A 19,467-nucleotide genomic window follows, 5' to 3' on the forward strand; every position below is an offset into this window, starting at 1 on the left:
TGATCAGATCCTGTCAACAGTGTGTGACTTGTGAAATTTGGCTCTGGCTTTAAGAGTCAGCATGGGAATGGCTCCTCACCTCTAGCAGGCCATACACAAACAGTTGCATTTTTTCCTCATTGGAGCCAAATATTTCTCCAGAAGCCAGCATATTTCCTCACATTGTTTTAAGAACTAAACTATCACAGCAATGGCTTGAAATTATGTAATAAGCCAGTCCTTCAAAAATTTCCATCCTCCCTCATAACCAGACTCTCTCGATCATCCTTCTGAGTACAGGGGAACTATCTGGAAATTTCCAGAAACATCCCATCTTATCATAAGTATGCACTTTTCTTTTCTGAAATAACTGCATGTGGTGTTTTCTTTGTAATAATTTCCATTTTAATGCATTTAAAAAGGAAGAAAGAGAATTAATCTAAGACGTTAAGTCTTCTCAAACCTCTGTCTGCTCATCTTTATGCCACAGCTCCTAGGCCTTGACCAGGAAGCTGTCTTTGTTTTCTGTCTCATTTTGTTTAATTCCCACAAAGTTTCTGTTATACTGTATGCACTTTCTGATTAAGATTATGGGGCAGTTTAGCACCGTCCCCTTTTCTTTATGGGTCTCCAATTTTGCAGCTAAAACAACTAAAACGTTGCCTTTTTAAGCTCACACAAAATGTCCTCCACAAGGCAGCAAAGATCAAAGAGAAGGGGAAGTATGTGGAGTTCATGAATTCAGTGTCATAGGAGATGGGCTGTGTGAGACTTACTTGGTGTTGCTCTGTTTAATAACCTAACTGGACAAATTCATATGTTGCCTATGAGACGTGATGGCATTTGGCACTTGGGTTTGGCCCCATAGCTATACATGGTTTCAATAATCTACAGTTTAAGGCTTTTTTTTTTTTTTAAAAGAAATATTTCAAGCTTCCAGAAAAACTAAGAGGATGATGGTGGGCCTTTCCCTGCTTTTCTCCCTCCCTCCTGTCTCCTTACCCTCTAAACCTTTGAAGGTTGCAGACATTATTCTTTTAACCCTATGTAGTTCAGCATTTCTTTTCTAAGACAATTTCTTTTCTCTTAGAATCTGTCTCTTTCAGAGAACTCTGCTCAAGAGTCAGAGATAAAAATAAATAAATAAATAAAATTGAGGTATGAAAGCCAGGCTCAGTAGTGCAGTCCTTTAATTTCAGGACTTCGGAGGCAGAGGCAGGCACATCTCTGTGAGTTCAAAGCCAGGCTGGTCTACAGAGTGAGTTCCAGGACAGCCTGAGCTACATAATAGTGGTGAGACCCTGTCCAGAAAACAGCAACAACAAGAAGATAAGAGGTGAGGGGTTTCCTTTGAAATAACAAAGAACTGGCATGAAGGAAGAGGGACATGGGTGAAGACTGTTTGCTTCTACATATGGTCAAGACATTCATAGTAAAGTTTTAAAAGGTTATGGTTATAAAGGATTTTCAAATAAAGTGTTTGTGCTGTGATATCAGAAGGGAAATATACAATGTGTCAACAAACCTTAAATTGTAGTAAAATGTTTACTGTGTGTAGATAAAAGATTACAGTATTCATATCTTAGCTTTCTAAGAAAAAGTAATAAAATTAGAAGACAACATTAAATAGAAAATATTTCCCGAAATCCGGACCAGTGAATTGGGTAAAGATGTATACTGCCAAGCCTGATTATCTGAGTTTGATCCCTTGACCCTTACAACTTATCCTCTGATCTCCACATAAGCATGTTCTCCCCCCCACACACACAGTTTTTAAAAATTTTATTATAAATTAAAACATATTGACTCAATCTGGCCAATTGGTCCCCAGAACAGATTAGAATTTACAAAATATACTTATCATCTATGCCTCCACTACTGTGGAGACTAAGGTAGAAGGACCATGAGCTTAAATCCAGCCTGGGTTACAAAGGGAGACCCTGTTTCAATAAAAGGAGGAAGGGAAGGAAGAGAAGGAGAGAAGAAAGAAAGGAAGGATGGAAAGAAAGAAGGAAGAAGGATCAGTCTTCAAATATGAATCTAATCTGTAACCTACCTTTATATGGCCTAAGACTAGCTTTATATTTTTTTCAGCTTAAAAATATTTTGAAGTTTATGAGTATTCATAATATGCATCTGTGTTGAGGTCTGTGCACATAACACGGGTGTCCGAGGAGGTCCGAGACATTGAGTCCTCTGGAGCTAGAGCTTCAGACAGCTGTGAGCAAGGTGGGTTCTGAGAATCCAGCTTGGGGCCTTTGTAAAAGCATTGTTTTCTCTTAATCAACTGAGCTTTCTCTCCAGCCCAAGTTTTACATTTTTAAGTGATTGGGTGGAGTATCAAAAAGAAGAACATTATATGATGAGAAATCATATGAAACTCAAATGTCATTGCCCATAATGTGTAGAGACACAATCGCAGACATACCTATTGTAGTTATTATAGTTAATACTGCATTTTATATTTTCTTTCATTGATACAAAATTTGTGGAAATCCAATTTTTTCTTTGTTACATAAACACCTGTATAATATCTTCAGTTTTTCTTCAACTCACTGGCTTTGCTGTTTTATGTTTTGAGACAGGGTCTCTATAACCCTACTGGCCTGGAACTCACTATGTAGACTAGACTGGCCTTGAATTTTCAGAGCTCTGTCTTCACCTGGCTCTGGAGTGCTGAGAATAAAGGTGTAGAGCACCATGCTCAGCTTAAACAAAATTTCTGGAACACTTCTGACACAGAGTTCCTCATAGATTCCCAACAGGTGAAGTGAACCGGAGTCACTCTCACTTAAGTCCTGAATACTAAACTGGAATTAGGTTGGTGTTTGACCCTCTGAGGAAACAGTAGATAATCCTGACATAGGGCAGCTCTGGCGGCCAGATAAAGTCCCTTAGCTTTTCCCTCCTAAGGGAAGAAACCTGACAAAGCCCCGCGTGAACCTCTATGTTCCCACTCAAGCTACCTTATTTCAATTTGGCTTCTCTTCCAGGCCCACCCCAAAGCAGCCCATGGTTTTTATAGATCAGGTGCTGCCTGATTCACAGATCTTTAGTGAACACCAGCAAAGTCAACACCATCTTTAAACTTAATTTGTTGAAGTTTTATTTCTTTAGTTTGGCATTGCTGGGGCCTGGACCCAAGGCCTTATGTATGCTAGGCAAACACCGTACCTCATATTCCTAGTAAATTTTTTTTATTTTGTATTAAAAGAAAAAAAGCCTTAGCCACTTTCTATCTGACCTTTTATAGATTAGAGGGGGCTAAGTTTCCCTGTAATTGAAAGCAATTTGTTTGGTGGAAGGGTAGTAAACCAGGATTGAGCATGAGTCTACAGTTGACTCCCCAGTCTACCTCCAGAAGGAACAATTTCTCAGGCCAGTTCCTTCAATGAGAGAGAAGGAGCCATGCCTAGGGCAAGTGAGTCTGGTTTGAATTTCTGTAAAAGGCAAGCAAGAAGCACAAGGAAGACAACAGACTAAGTGTTACCACCACCACCACCCCCATCCTTCTGCAGACTGAGCAATTCAGACAGAATATCCTCTGGGGATGGTCAAGGAGCTCAGACCACACAGGAGGGAGGGAGGGAGGGAGGGAGGCAGGGAGAGAAGGGGGAAGAATGGAGGGAGGCTAGGGAGGAAGGAAAGGAAGGAGAGAGGAAGAGAAGGAAGGAGGAGGCAGGCTTTGAGGGAGTCAAATGCAGAGAAGCATGAATTTGGGAAAGAGAATTTCTTGGACCTTCAGCTTACATTGGGCATTATTTGGGTATTATTAGCCATGGTCATACCATTTTATAAAGCTCCAATTTTGGTTTAAAAAAAATTGACAATTCTCAGAACTAAAGTAACTTGTGTTTCTAGATTCTTACCCTCCCTAACCTACCAACCCTTAGTAAGGGTTGACCATCATGAAAAGTTTATTCATTGTTCACAGAGATTCTTTAACCCACTGTGCACCTCATTTCTCTGGCTACCCTAAGCACTGGCCGACCCCTCCCCCCCCCAGGCCAAAAAAGGGACATTTCCCATCCCCTTCCCCTTTTCTGTCCTAGGACTATATCCCTCATAGAGTCTATGCTGCCCTGTATCACTGGTCCCTTTGTTTGTCTATCTTTCCTTCTCCTAGACCTTGCAGTAGGCTCCAGTCTCTGCCCTGTAGCAATCCAACAGCACTTGGGCACGGCACAAACTAAATGCCTTCTCATCTTGTCTGAACACTGGTAGAGATCTGATTGGACAGTGAGGAAGAGGGTCTTCTCCAGCAGTCTTAGCACGAAGAATAGAACCTTTCTTTGCTTTTTGAGACAAGGTCTTTATAACCCTGCTGGCCTGGAACTTGCTATACAGGCTAGACTGGCCTTGAACTTTTAGAGCTTTGTCTTCGTCTACCTCTGCAGTGCTGAGATTAAAGGTGTACAGTACCATGCCCAGCTTAAATAAAATTTCTAGGACACTTCTGACACAGAGTTCCTCATGGATCCCAATAGATGTTGTAAGGCTCCTGGATTTATCACATTTAAGAAGATCCATCAGTGTTTGCTGCCCAATAGACAACATGGAACAATCAAGTAACATTGTCAATGAGGTATCCAAAGACCAAGAGTGTGGCTTAGGGCTCTGTCTCTAAGCAGCTAGCCTACACCTGAGGGCTCTCCAAGACTCCTCTACAGCAAGCCCTCTCTACTTTCCCCTTGTATTCTGTACCCCAGGGTTCAAAGGCAAGCAGCCTCTCCTGTTTGCTCTCTGCTGTCTGCTCCCTTTGTTCCCATTTTCTGATTCTCTGCACCCCAACCTGCCTTCGGGTTGAGCTCTCAGTCGGCCACCACCCCATTTCACTTCCTAGATGACACCCTATTCTCTGCACGTGGGTTTCCCCATCCCCTTCCTACTCTGAAGAATCTATGGCATAGTTCCTCCCTGTCCCTACTTAAAAAAAAAAAAAAAAAAAAAAAAAAAAAAAAAAAAAAAAAAAAAAAAAACCAAAAACCAAAAAACCTCCTTTCCCCTTTCTCAGTTGTAGAACTAAAGAAAAAAGGGGGTGGGGGTGAGGATTACGAGGGCACAGCCCTTCTCGGATTTAACCACGTTCTCGGCTGGTGGCTTTTGTTCTCTCATCTGGCTGGCTTGTAAGGCCCTAGGGCAGCACTCCCGCAGCCAGCTCCATGGTGGAGAGAAGAGCAGCACTGTAAGGCCTTAATTAGAGCAGGGCCTCAGACCTGGGGAGGGATTTTAGTATGCAGAAGGAAAAGAAATTTCAAAATATTCATTTGGTAGCCAGAAGCAAGGGTAAAGAAGATGTCGTTTTATTACGTAAAGCACACAACGGAAGCCCCCAAAGTACATTCATGAGCACCCCAAGTATTTATACTGGCAGTTTCTTAAGAACAAAGCAGTTCTAGAAAACAAACTCCCTCTGCAGGCCTAACACAGTGAGAGTGGACACAGATACCAGTCTCCAGCCCTTAGCATCGGCAGCAAAGACACCATTAAACGCAAGATGCAGAAGCCCTGCAAGACCCAAGAATAGTGTCATGGCTACTGAGATGTTTTAGGCCACAGCGGTGACATGCTAGGATCACCTAACAAAGGCGGGGTGATTCAACTGGGTTCAACTTACCTGCTGCCCCCCAAAGCTTTCTACAGACCTGTCAGAAGCCAGGCCTCTCCCCACCCCCATCGGCTATGCACAGTGAGAAACCAAGAGCATTTGCCTGCATCACAAATTCAAATTTTTGCATTTAGGGGCTTTTCAACCTAACATCTGCTCGTGAATTTAAAAGTGGCAGCCGTTATTGAGGTCACTTGGCAATGTAGGCAGACCAGCTTGGGAAAGGGTAGAGAGGCATACGGTGGCTTATTAGGAGCCAACTCTTCTTAGCAAGGTGGTGAGAGAAAAGACACAGAGTCCCAGCAAAGACCTGCCCTTGACATTGGCTAAGCTGCCTGGAAACACAAGAGTGGGCATCAGGGGACACTAACAAAGAATTCCTTCTGTACCAGAAACGATACATAATTGTGCCTGTCCATATCATTATCTAGCCTTCTGTGGGAACCTGAACAGAGTCCCATGGGGGGCCCTGTCATATTCCATTCTGCCTGGCAGAAAACAGTGTTAGTTCTCTAGAGAACACTCAACAAATATACCAAGATGCGAACCACGTGTCTCTTCCTTCTACCCATGACAGGCAATTCTCTACAACCAACAACTAGAACAAGCTTGCCCTGCAGTAGGCTGCCTTCACAAAACCAATGTAGTGTGAGAAACCAGCCAGACCACCTCTGTTGTACTAAATGACCTGCTAGGATAAGGCTCAGTTTTAGGAAGTGCTTCTAGAATGTCCAGAAGGCTTCTGAGAACCATACGGTGTTTAACTTGTATTGAAGTTCATCTCTGCTTTCTGATCCTCATTACCACACTGGCCTGACAGGGACAGAAGCACACCGACTCATGAGACCTTTCTCAGCCTATTAGTATAATAGAGAAAGCAGTTATATCAGTAAAGCCATCACAGAGCCCACATGCTGCGCTTTAGGCATTTCAAGACAAACGTGGTTTATTGGCCAGTTGACATGTAGACCTTTCCACCATTTTGCCTTTTGGGGAAAAAAAAATGAAATAGAAGTCTCAAGTGTTTTGCTGTGAGTTTAAATCCCAGAGTCCTTATGAAAAGCAAAACAAGATACTTTCCAGAACATTCCTTGCTCCAAGAGGCCATTACTGAGTTGATGTTGGGTCTCTGCCAGGATTGCATCACTCCTGGGGATGCAGTGCCAAGAGTGTCACTCACCTTCCCAGATAGATTCGGGGTGCTTCTGGGGTCAGAGGCGCCCGTATCTGGTGTCTGACAGGTTGAAACCAGCCACAGGGCTCTGGGCCGCCTTGTCACAGGGAAAGCTTGCCCAAGGCAGGGGCGACCATGAAACTGTGAAGCCTGACTCCAAGAGGCAGCAGGAAAGATGGGACTACAGTCTGTGTTTGCACACTCGCTGCATGGTACCAACCACAGATCCTTGCCTGGCTTGGTCTTTCTTTACCTTGCAGGCCTCTGCTCCAAGGCCACAGCCCCAGGAAGGCTTTCCCAAACCAACCATCCCAAAGGGGGCACTCCCTACAGCACAATGTCCTTGCGTTTTAACTGTTAGTTTTTCTTCTTTGTTTTTGAGACAGCATCACTTGCCCAGGCTAGTCTCGAACTCACAATCTGTCCTCACTGCTGGAACTACAGGCATGTACCAGTGCAGCCTGATAGTCTTCCTTCTAGTTCTTGTGTTTGTTAGATAGTTGTTTACATGTTTGTTTTTTCCCCTCCCCTACTGTCTACCCTGCCACAGTAAAGGCGGGAACATAGACAGTAGGTACTTAGTAAATTCACCAAGTGTTTATTTAACCTGAGGAAGTTAACCATTAGAACAAGTCATGTGGGACCAGAAACTCAAGGGCTTACTCAGCATGACTTAGTAATAAAGAGAAAGGTGCTAGCTTATTTTTTTAGATTTTTTTTTTTTCCTCCTCACATATAAAAAGGCTGTAAGTCTAAGTTGTGGCCACCAGACTAGCTACAGGGTCCCTCAGAAAAGGCGGGGTTAGATTCACATCAATGTAGTAGCTGGGGATAAAGCCTGTGTTCCTGCTGAATTAAAGCTTGGAAAAACATTTTTCTATTCCCCAAAGAAAAACAAGAGTTGAAAATGTTATACTATAAATCATTGAGGCAGAGAAGTCACTGGTTCGCCCATTGCGTTTGGTGTCAGAACAAAGCAGCCATTTGCACATTCTTCCTCTTACTGCCTGCTCTGGCCTGCCCAAGGCCAGCACCTCAGCCAAAATGTGTAAATGAGTTAAGCCTACCTAGTCTGTTATACACGGAGGAGTAAGTACCGGTTCCTCTCATTTTAGCTAATCTAGGAAATCCAATAATAATTGTAAATGGGTACATTTAGAAAAGCTTTATGCTCTGGCAAACATCGCACTAAGCGACACACAACAATGCAATAAATAATAATTCTTCCATTCACTCATCTGTTTATTAGGGTGATAATGGTGCAGTGTGTTTCCCAACAGTTTTGTTTGGTTTTCTGGCTCTGTGAATTATATTTGAAATTCTGTTAGACATGACTACAAGCAACACAAATGAATAATGTCATTAAAAAATATCATTAGCTATGAAAATCTACGAGATGACGCAACCATGCTTAGGTTGAACAAAAGGATAGAGAGTCTAGAGTGTGGGCTCTATCAGGCATCCATTCACGCTAGAACAACTGCAGTTCAGCCACTGAATCTTGCAGTTAAGATTCAAATTCATTTAAAATGGTTAATTTGTGCTGGCCTCTCAAGATGGAAGATATTCTATTAGAATCTTTCTATGTTTTAAGTACAAATGCTGAGCTCACTATTTTTTCAGGAGCAAGTGATAACTGGTCCCACCCTTCTGCAATTGTTAATGACTCTGGTCTTAAAATAAATGTCCATACTAAATCAGGTTTCTGACATTTCCCTGTGGTCTGCAATCTGATAGATATTATATTCCAAAGGCACTTAGTCATTTTAAGACCAGAGCAAGAAGCAAAATGGCTCCCAAGCAGATTGGGGGTTGGGGAGAAAGGTGTTGTAGAAGGAAGGCTATTCTACGGCAAGCCCAGGGAACAGAAACACTAGATGAATCATGTTCGAATATAACTGAGCCACAGAATGATTCCAAAGACAATCATTTAGTTGGCCTCCAGACACAGTAACAAAAAAACAACAAGCACTTTTTAACCCATAAGAGATTTGACCATGCAGCTCATGCTGTAGGGAATGGAAGAGACTTGCTGGAAACATTTACATATCCAGCTCCCGAGTCTCAAATTTCTTCACCTGGGAGCAGCTCCCAGAGGTTTCAGATCCGGCAACAGCTACAGAGACACTCCCATGAGGGCTCAGGGTGCACTTGGCATGGGGAAGGAAGGCTTGGGTTTGGGTCCAGCTCTACCCTGAGCTAAGAGGTTACCATGGAGGGCTGAGGAAGTTAGAGGCAGGAGAATTTCTGAAACAGCTTTTGTTTCAGAGGCACAGGTGAGCGCACGAGAACGAGAGTACACCTCTCTCCACAAACCTTGACCTGCATTCTAGAGCGCATGGTAGAGAAACCTTAATTTAGAACGAACTGAGCAGAGAGAGAAGAGAAGGGCTGTCCTGAGCAAGCCTCGGTACAATTGCAAGTGGAGCTAATGTGAAGGCTTGAAGAGCACATTAAAAACACGTCTAAAGCCAGTGTGAGTTCTGTAGGAGAGGACCCAAAACTATAGGGTTCTCACTTGGCATGTGTCTCCTTTTCTAAAACAGTCTTGTGCATATCTATTACTGCATTTTAAAATATGAGTCGGTTGCCAAGGAAACAGGTTCTGGCCCAGTGTTAATTGGAAACTAAAATATTTTTGAGGGGTTAGGCTCAAAGGAAAGAGCACATGAAATGATTTTGAAAGATGCCAGGATTGGGCACTTGGAAAGCCACAACTGTATTTCTGCAATGAGCCATTCTAGGGGCTCAGCTTCATTTAATGGAGCTCAATTTCTGCTAAGAGGACCATGGAAACTTAGCCCTTTTCCCTTTAAAAATGATAACTCCCCGCCCCCCCCCCACTCAATGCACAAACAAATGGTGGATTTATCATTGTATATGACAAAATATGATTTTGAAATATTTAATTTTCATCTTTCATATAACACAGTTAAAATCCGCGTCTTAGAGATTAACATTTTTGATAGTTCCTTTTGAGCCTATTTACGCTTGTTGAAACTGTCTCCGGAAACCCATTTGATTTTTAGTTACAAACTACAATTGAGCCAAATCACCAGACTTTTCCAATTTTTCTTTTGTCTAGTGGCGCCACACCTATCCCACATTTGAATTTTTTTAAAAAAAAAGAAGTCACCCCACTTTAACAGCAAAATCACTTTATAAGTTTATGCTTATATCTAGGCAGCATTTGATGGGAGAGGTTATTCAGTTTAATGCCATCCCCAAATATTACAAGGATCTTAGTTTTTAATTTTAAAAGTCACATTTTAATGCATCTGATGTTTTCCTGCATGGCTGAAGAAAAAAAAAAAGTCTATAAAGCATGCAAATTCCAACGTACCTGTGCGTATGACTCAGGGCAATGCTAGCATAACAAGACGCTCGGCCATTTTTATGTAAGGCGATGGAGACCAACTGATTTCTCCGTCCTCTTGCTCACAAGTTTTAGATGTGATTGTCACACACACCAAAAATCATACGCCGAACAGCTTGAAAGCTGTGATCACGAGGACTGAATTTATCAACAGCAAAACAGGACTGAAGAAAAGAAGAAGTTTCTTATCCAAGGATTCTCTGAGGCTGCAACCAAGTAGGTGCTGTGTTGAAATTTTTTTTTCCTTCCTTTGCTCCTCTGAGAGTTCAAAGCTCAGAGCTGACCACTGCAAAGGCCACTGTCAACTTTGCTGAAAATCAAACCCCTGATACAGGCTCTGCAAACACAAACGTGAGAACTGGAGTTGCTTGCACAGGATGCAGTGCCTGGGAGTTAAAAATAGAGTCCACCTTGCCTCCTACCTGCATAATAAACATGGAAGTTTCGGGTGTTTAATTTGATATTCACATTAATTAACAATACAACATACATTATTTAAAAGACAGCAAATGCAAGAAGAAAGGGGAGACACCATCTGGTAACAGGGTTTTGCTGTTCTTGTTTGGGCTTTGGGGTTTTGTGGGATTTATTTGGCTTTGTTTAAAAAAAAAAAAAAAGACATAATCTTATTTTGAATGGGATGAAAAGCAACCCTCCAGAAGCAAATGAATCCTGAAAGAAAGATCATGTCGAAATAACGAAGGTTGTAATGAGGCAAACCAAGGCTTCCCGACCAGCTGATGGGGCATAAAAAGCATTTACATACTCACATCTGAAACACTAGGCAACGTGTAATGAATTCTACACAGCATGCACACACAGCACAGCACGGCTAATCCTGCCTGCCATCTTAGGCTCACACAAGCAAGACACAAACTGCATGCAGCACACGAGCGTGAGGGAAGGAGGCGGCAGCAGGGGATAGCTCACCTTAAATGCGGTATCTGATTAATGTTGGAAGTGACATTGCATTTCAGCCCCAGAGTCTTGGTTCAACTGGGTAGGAGGGAACAAAGAAAAATGTCATCAAGTGGTGATGCAAGATGAGCCCAATCACTAACCACTGCTTAGCAAACTCCAAATTCTGCAACCAGGCAGTCGAAGGCATTCCATGCACTTAAGCAGTGCGGCTGCACAGTGAATGAATCGTCTGCTTCTGCAAATCCAACAGTCCTTGTGCTAAGGAAGGAAGTCAGCTGGAATGAATACTGTCATATCCTCTTCTTGGAGAAAGCTTGCAATACAGTAGGTATCTGCTCGGGGATGCATTTTATAGACTGCTAATTTCACAGAATTGCTAGCAGCAGCAAGAAACGTAAAAAAAAAATAATAATAATAATAATTAAAAAACCCAACAAATCTATTAAGCTACTGCCAAGTGAAGACAGATTCTGATAAAGAAAATAGCATTTGTAGATTGTTTTTTTTCAAAACCCTAAGGTGCCGGCAGGCTTGTAGAAGAATGCATGATCAGTTGTCTGTATCCGTTCTATAACCTTTAACCACAGGCAGTGTAAATGTAGCCGGCTAAATGTATCTGCAGTTCAGAACGGCAGATACCGCTGCAGACGGGATTGTATGAAGATGCAAGTGAAACCAAATAAAATCAGTACAGAAAAAGAAACTGATGTCAGGTTCCTTCAGATGTACAGCTGGCCTTCATAAAGGATTAGAGCTATCTTTAGGATATCAACCTAAATAATAGTAAGATTTACAGCAGCATACCATACATGTTCCAAACATAGGAGTGATTTGTCTTTCCCCTCCCCCTCCAAAGCGAACAAGCCCGTTATAGGAATAGCGAAAGACTGGGGATGGTATATACTGGCGAGAAGAGACATGTGCGGAGAGGCGATGTCCTTTGTCTGACTTGGAGGCTGATTTTAGCTTCACACTTGTACCATGGCATTGACGTTAGGAGGTCAGGGCTGATGCAGGGTTGCTATCCATTTTATGAGTGAAATGTTTCCTGAAAATTAAATCTCATCTACTCAGACACCAAATGTCATGTCTTCTTCATGCCACTCCCCCTCTGCTCAGGATTGATGGGACCTAGTGTGGCTGTATATAATAAACAGAGATCGCTTTCTATAGACTCCAATTCATAATTAGGAGGAATTATCTTTTTTAAAAAAGCCTTCAAGAATTCTTATGTACAGACCTTTCCTCTCTCAGACATATACACATGCACGCGTGTACATGTGTTCATGCATGTGTGCGCATACACACAGAGCTCAAATTGCAACAAAACATTTAATCTTTGGAACAAAACCTGTTAAATGGCTGCTTATTCAGGATTTAAAAGAAATACCTCATAAGCAAAATACTATTTTGCTATAAAATCAAAGTAAAATAGGAGTAGCTTGGTAGATTTTTTTTTAAAGATCCTATCAGCAGATTAAAAACAAACAAACAAACAAAAACATGCTGTATAACAAGTAGACTTTTAAGAAAACAAAAGAGATTCGTTCCTACAAAGAGACTATACCCACCCCCAGAGCCATCATTATGAGCCAGCCTTTCTATGAAATGCTCCGAGCCTGATTTTAAACACATAATATCTTTACATTTTTCATCTCATCTCTCACACAGTCTTTAATTGCCTATTGCATCACCAGACATGCTAATGTTAATTAATTTTAACAATGCAACCATGAATTAATATTTTCTGGGTTTGTCAGTTTTTTAGCGATGCTGTCTCCTGTGAGGACTGCCTGGTAATATAATGAAGTTAGCAAAGCATTCGTGTGTCCTAAAAATGGCTTAAAGGAGAAAATACATTTGAAAAACATCTCAGCCTGGGTACTGAGCTTCACAACTGAATTGTTTCTCGTTTGAGTCCTTTCTTCTTCCTCAGAGCAGAAGTGGTTTCTAGCTGTGTGGAAAGCATACCTGCTTATCTCTACCCCATAGACTTTATTCTGCCAGTGGGGTAGGGTGTCGGGAAGGTGGGTCCTGTCTGATCCACAGAAAGCCCTCTGCTTGTCCTCTCTCTCAGTCTCTCTAAGAGTACTCCCGAAATGCATGTGGCTTTAAGGAAAACAGTGGCTCCTGGTCTAACACTAATGGTGGAGCCGTCTTCCCTGCCCCCACTTCATTGCTCTCTGAGCTCTGGCTAACATTGACAGTGACAGAATATTAGAATGCAGTGTCCTTATGCTAATTCCTTCTTTCCTGAGGGGGGGGTCTAGAAATAGACAGTTATGTGGAGTTACAGGCACCAAGTTAACTACCACAGGGTCATCTATAAAGCGGAGTCCTGTAGCTGGTCTTCGCTACTTTGTGGGTTCTTTTCCCCAGCCTTTATCCCCACCTCCCTGTTTTACTTCTAGCACGAGATAGGAGAGACAGGAGGATAGAGGGGAAAGAGATCCCTGAATCTTAATTTCTTTCCTTTTGCTTCTTCTTTGACTAGTCTAGTAACAAATTGAAAACAACCTCCTTAAACTAATAACAACCACCCACTATGCCTGGGGAGAGGGGTTGGGGAGGGCGGCAGTACTCTCTTAAAAGTTCCCAGAATTCTAAACATCACACAATTGTAGATACTATCTGCACCTGGCAAAATCATGCTTCTGCTAGAGCACGAGGCAAATCTTAGTCAGCTTCCTTGGACAGTCCAATGCATCCCCACACCTGGGATTAAAACAAAAAACACATTCTTCTAATATTTCTGTTTTGTTTGTTTTTTTAAGAAACCAAAATTCAAGAATTCTCAAAAATATCATAACAGGGTTCCTTCAAGATGAGTAGAAAGTTGAAGGAAACACCTTGGCATTAGACACACAATCCTGGTTGAGATAGTCCCATGAATGACATCTGAAAGCTGGACATTCACATTACACATTCACAATGTATTATTAAGATACAGAATCAGGGGACTGGCGAGATGGCTCAGTGGGTAAGAGCACTGACTGCTCTTCTGAAGGTCCTGAGTTCAGATCCCAGCAACCACTGGCTCACAACCATCTGTGATGAGATCTGAAGCCCTTTTCTGGTGTGTCTGAAGACAGCTACAGTGTATTACACTGGAGCGAGCGGAGCCAGAGCGAGCAGAGGTCCTGAGTTCAGTTCCCAGCAGCCATATGTACAGCTCTCCGCCATCTGTACAGCTACAATGTACTCATACATATAAAGTAAATAAATAAATCTTTTTTTAAAAAAAAAAGATACATTGAGCCATGTGAGTGCCTCCTTGGACTGGGATAATAAATGGCAGTGACAGTGGCAGTGATCCATCTCAGGTTCCCTGGAGAGGAGTGAATGAACAGTGTATATCCTTTTATAGCAGCAGTTCTCAACCTTCCTAAATGCCATGTGTGACCCTTTAATACAGTTCCTCTTGTTGTGGTAACCCCCAACCATAAAATTAGTTTCGTTGCTACTTCGAAACTGTAATTTTGTTACTGTTAGGAATCATAATGTAAATATCAGATATGCAAAGGGTCCTTTGACCCCTTTGGGGTCACGACCCACAGGTTGAGAACCATTGCTTTATAGGGAAGAATGGAGGTTGGGGCTAGGCCCCAGACTTGGACTTCTTATAATGAGGTGCCAGGTCTAAGGGTTTCTACACCTCTCTGTGGGCACCCTTGTTCACTCTTTGTCAAAATGAACAAAAACACAGATATTGGATGTTATTTTATGATGTCCCCAAACAGTGAGCAGACATGATATATTTACCAAACCTCCATGGTTTAAAAAAAAACAAACAAACATAAATTCTAGCTGTAAATATTCTAAGGAATGAGTCTGGGTAGATGCTGTCAACTAATAAATCTTGTTTTGTACTGGAGGTAAAAAAAAAAAAAATGCCTTGCTCATGCCTGAATTATTTAAGCTTTATCACGATCACAAGTGGCAAAGATATGCATTTGCTTAGGATTTTAAAAATTGCTCCTCATCCTCAGGGAATATGCAAGGCATTAGCTTAAATGAGAATCCCTTTTCCACAGTGAAAACTGTAGGTTTTGACAACCCAAACACAAGGTTCCCAAAATAATTTGGCGAGGCCAAGCTGGAGGCCAGAGCAAGGCTGAGGCGAGCCTCTCTCTGACTTACTCTCTCGCTTGCCCATGGCCTCTGTGCTCTGCAGGCAGAGCTAATTTTATTTCCAGGCCTGTGGGTTAAAGTTAAATTGCATGGCTTATGCAAAGTACATAATTCAAGTCTGAACAGAGCTTGACTCTTCTCATTTAAAAAAAACCATCAAGTCAGGGCACCGAGTCCCAGAGGAATCCTCGGTTTATAAACATTTGAATTGGTTTGTGTGTTTCTTGATGCCATTCACGGCTTTAAAAATTGCAGCTGGTTTCATTTTATACCTAATCAAATACAAGCAGGTGAACTCATGATCAGGTTAAGCTAGTCAACTGAATTTTAAAAATAAATGTTCACCATGCTTAATATTTTTTGTTTAAAAATTTAAAATGTAAGAGGCAGAAAAAAATTCTATAAGGTTGATGAAATACAGGCCCGGAAACAATATGGTAGTTCTCTTTCTTTCTTTCCTTATTAATTAGTATCTATGGCTGGCCAGGAACTCACTATGTAAATGAGGTTAGCATCATACTCACAAATACCTGTCTGCCTCTGCCTCCTGAATGCTGGGATTGAAGGTATGACACCTCACCCTCAATAAAGTCATTTATCACTGACTTAAAATAATTTGGGGGAGCTGGAAACAGTTAAGAACACTGGCTTTTCTTTCAGGGGATCTAAGTTTGATTCCCAGCACCCACATGGTGGTTCACAACCATCTGTAACTCCAGTTCCAGGGGATCCAATACCTTCTTCTGAACTCTGTGAGCACCAAGCACACGTGTGATACCCAGATGTATATATAGACCAAACACTCATACACATTTTAAAAAAGAAATCTAAACAAATAATGGGATAATATTTTAGCTGACATTTTTGATAGAGTCCATCACAGTTCCAACAGCCGTATCTTGCCCAGAGATCTGGGCAGGAACTTCTGTATATTGATCAAAGCTGAAAATCATACTTACTTTAACTATGTTATAGTAATAAATGATGCTATGCAACATTGATCCCCAAGTTAAGGATCAATAGAGAGCTAAAGCCCCATGATTGGGCAGTAGATTGAGGTGGGCAGGTATTCAGTTACCTGGCTGGGGGTTGCAGGTAGAGAGAGAAAAGGAAGAAGAAAGGACTCAGAGAATGGAGGAGGCCGCCGTCAAAGGACATGGACCATGAGCCCATGGCCAGGAGAACCCAGCCAGTAACAAGGGACACATGGCTGGGAATGAGTTAGAATAGCTCCAAACCTGCCCAGCCTAGGCCTACGATTGTGTGTCTTTTATATAGGCTAGCTAGACTTTTAATTCTAGTTGCAAAAAAGGTCACCTATTAAGGATGGCTTAGTTTCAACTCCAAACAGTATTCTTCTCTTGAACAGAAAATCAAGTACAGATTACGAGAGAGGCCTTTTCCCCGACATGCATTTTTCCTTTATCTTATTTTTATTGTGTCTATGTGCATTGGGGGGGATAGATGCCCATGTGTGCACATGTGGACAGCAGAAGTCAGTCTTGGGTGGGCGGTGGCTGTCTCTCAGGATGATGTCCACCATTTTCTTGTTCCATTTTAATCTTGCTTCTCCCTGAGACCTAGGGCTCTCTCCCTAGCCCTTCCCGACTCCTACATGGCTTTTAGTGGACTTTTTAAAAATTTTTTTACTTTATTGTAATGAACTCACAAGTAAAAACACCACCTAGCTAGATTAAGGCAGCCACTCAAACAAACACTTTTGCAGTCCCAAGTCCTATACACGTCAATGAAAAACTTCTACCCAGTTCCAGCGGCCATTCTGAAGCCAAGGAGTTCCACTTAGGATTCACATTTTCTCTCTCAACTACATTTTAATGCACTTTTCCACCATAAAAAAAGAGAAAACCAAAGTTGAATGTAGAAAAACACAAGTTATTTAAGTCCTCTTTCGTGACTTATGTGTGCTTTTGAGGGCCTAATTTTTGTGTAAGACCATAAGACATTTTTCTCAACTAAGTGTTTAAATGTATCATTTTAATGAATGAATGCTCAACCGCTACTCACTCTTCTTCCTTCCTTCTTCTTTCTCTTTCTTCCTTCCTTTCCTTTCTTTCTTCTTCTCTTTCTTTGAAATGGGTTTTCTATGTAGCTCTCACTGTCCTAGAGATTGCTATTTAGACCAAGTCCCCTCAAACTCAGAGATCTGCTTGCTTTTGCCTCCTGAGTGCTGGGATTCAACTGTTCATTTACTCCTATGTAAAATCCATTCTGTACGTATAGAGAAGTTCCGTTTTGTATGTGATCCTAAAAGGACACACCCCAGCTTGCTTTCTTGGTTGGGTAGACCAAGAGCTAGATTCCAAGCCCCTGCTTCTTGTATCTGTGGCAAGTTATTTTGATTAGTTGTCAGCAGTTTTGTAAGCTGGTGAGATGGCTCTCCAAGGGGCTTTCTTAGCAACCTGCTCCACCCTACTTGGGGACGGGAGAGGATGACCTCACCCTGTGTAGTGAGGTGGTGAGTGGGTGGGGTGCCTGTCCAGATGGAGTATAAGAAGCATTCAGGTCTAAGATATTGGCTTTCTACTTCCAGCCATTAGCATGTGGGAAAGACTGATGGTGAGAATTAGACGGCAAGCTTCGGGGACCACACACTGGTGGGTACTCCAAGAAACAGCTAGAAAGGGACGGGGAAACTGAGACATGAGGTTTTCAACAAAGAAAAGGGGAAACTGGTGAGATGGGAGGGAGAGTATGCCCCTCAACTCAAGCTAGTCCACCCGACGTCCTCCTCAACACGTGCCACCTTCGCAATGGGCATTGCTACGTCCGCTTTAGCAACGGCACGATCGATCTTTGCTTTCGTTTCCCAGTGCATTTGAAGGATGGTATTTAAAGAACAATATTTAGATGACCTTGAGTCCATGTGGGTCACTGACATTCCCATACCATGCCCATTTGGTACCCTGACCATCTGCCACTGACCAGGCAGACAGACAAAATGATAGGGCTAGTGTAGCTAAGTTTCTTTTTTCTAGAGAGAATGATAATCAGGTAGAAAAAGAAAGGTGGGATTATAAACAAGTTTTCCTGTGGATGGATAGCATGTACCTCCTGTGGGAGAACCATCCCTCCCTTGGCTCCTATGGAACTATCCAATGCACCTCAAGTGAGAGGAGCCCACCTTCCTGGATGTACCTCTCCTTGACAATAGATATTCCCAGGCTGAACCTACGAGCGCCTGGTCTTTTCTTTTGTCAGGTAAATGAATCTGCAGCTCAGAGTCTCAACTGTGTACTTTACCTCAGCCAAGGTAGCTCAACTAACATACCCTAGTGACTCCATTTTCTTTGGGGGTATCTTCCCTTTTGGGGTGAGACTCTGTCTAGAAGTCGAGAACTTTGGCTCATGCATGAAGGAATGGCCCTAGAGGTCCCTTCAAAGTCCTTTTAAAGGTTTTTTATCACTCATTCTTCAAAGAAAACCCTGAGTTGACAGAGAAGCTGGGAAACCTACCCTTTCTGGGACAGGAAAGGGGAAATGGAAATGATGGCGGACTGACAGACCACCTCTGCCTCCAGAGAGGACCTCGTCATCTCCACAGGCCCTTGGGGCCAGAGTGTGCTTCAGAGAATTGTAAGACAGGAAGATGGCTTAGAAAATGCCATCTACCCTGTCTCAAGTTCAAAGATAGTACCGCACGCCTAACAGCCCTGGCAGTGGGAGGGAAACAACACTCCTTGCTTTGCAGGGCTCTGATCTCGGTGAGTTCATAGACTGGCTCCGTTTAGAAGAAATTCCAGACTGTCGCTTGTTTATGAAGCTGCTGTAGATTACACGAAAATGGTCAGATGCCAGAAGACGAGCGTTTATAATGTGTTTCTCAGTTCCTCTCCAAAGCAAATACACTTACATCTTTAAAAAGCTCAACTAAAAATAATTTTAAACAAAATCGTACGTACAGCTTCAAAATTCCCTAGGTCCAAATGCCTCTGATATGTGGGCAGTGTCAGACGGCCAGGCTTAACTGCTGTAAGTCAAGCATGCTAAATTTAGCTCGTTGAAGTCACCTTTCTTCTATTTGGTTTGCAAAGAAACATCTCATGAGTTAGCATGAACAGCTAAAAATAAGCTGCGAGTTTCATTTTCTGTTGTTCAGCATGGCTTCGAAACCAATCGGTACAAACCTGACAAAAATTATCAGCAACTCAAACTGCCTCTGTTCCTGTCCTGATGACCACCACGGGGCCTGAAAAACCTCATACCTTTGTCCTTCTCATGGTCTTGAAATGAAACACACACATACACACACACACACAC

At 42.3% G+C, this 19,467-nt stretch overlaps 1 protein-coding gene and 1 long non-coding RNA gene across 16 annotated transcripts in view; one reads left to right on the forward strand and one right to left on the reverse strand.

The window, feature by feature from the left end:
- Zbtb38 (zinc finger and BTB domain containing 38) overlaps positions 1-19,467 on the reverse strand; it is a 108,240-nt gene that overhangs the window by 38,634 nt on the left and 50,139 nt on the right. For 7 of the 15 annotated variants that reach the window (XM_031346040.1, XM_031346042.1, XM_031346041.1 and 4 more), the window contains 2 exons: positions 11,068-11,133; positions 10,105-10,559 (listed from right to left, as the gene is read on the reverse strand). The exons of 2 other annotated variants lie outside the window; for them this stretch is intronic. The gene's annotated coding sequence lies outside the window, so the exon portion shown is untranslated. Of the gene's footprint in view, positions 1-10,104; positions 10,560-11,067; positions 11,829-11,862; positions 12,125-19,467 lie in introns of those variants that run through there. 6 more of the 15 variants (XM_031346049.1, XM_031346045.1, XM_031346044.1 and 3 more) reach the window with 6 other exon arrangements.
- Positions 10,993-19,467, forward strand: part of LOC116073857 — a 17,358-nt gene continuing 8,883 nt past the window's right edge. The window contains exon 1 of the long non-coding RNA XR_004111944.1: positions 10,993-11,382. This is a non-coding gene — a long non-coding RNA (uncharacterized LOC116073857). The remainder of the gene's footprint in view (positions 11,383-19,467) is intronic.

Source organism: Mastomys coucha, unplaced genomic scaffold (genome assembly GCF_008632895.1).
Source record: "Mastomys coucha isolate ucsf_1 unplaced genomic scaffold, UCSF_Mcou_1 pScaffold23, whole genome shotgun sequence".
Taxonomy (NCBI): Eukaryota; Metazoa; Chordata; class Mammalia; order Rodentia; family Muridae; genus Mastomys; species Mastomys coucha.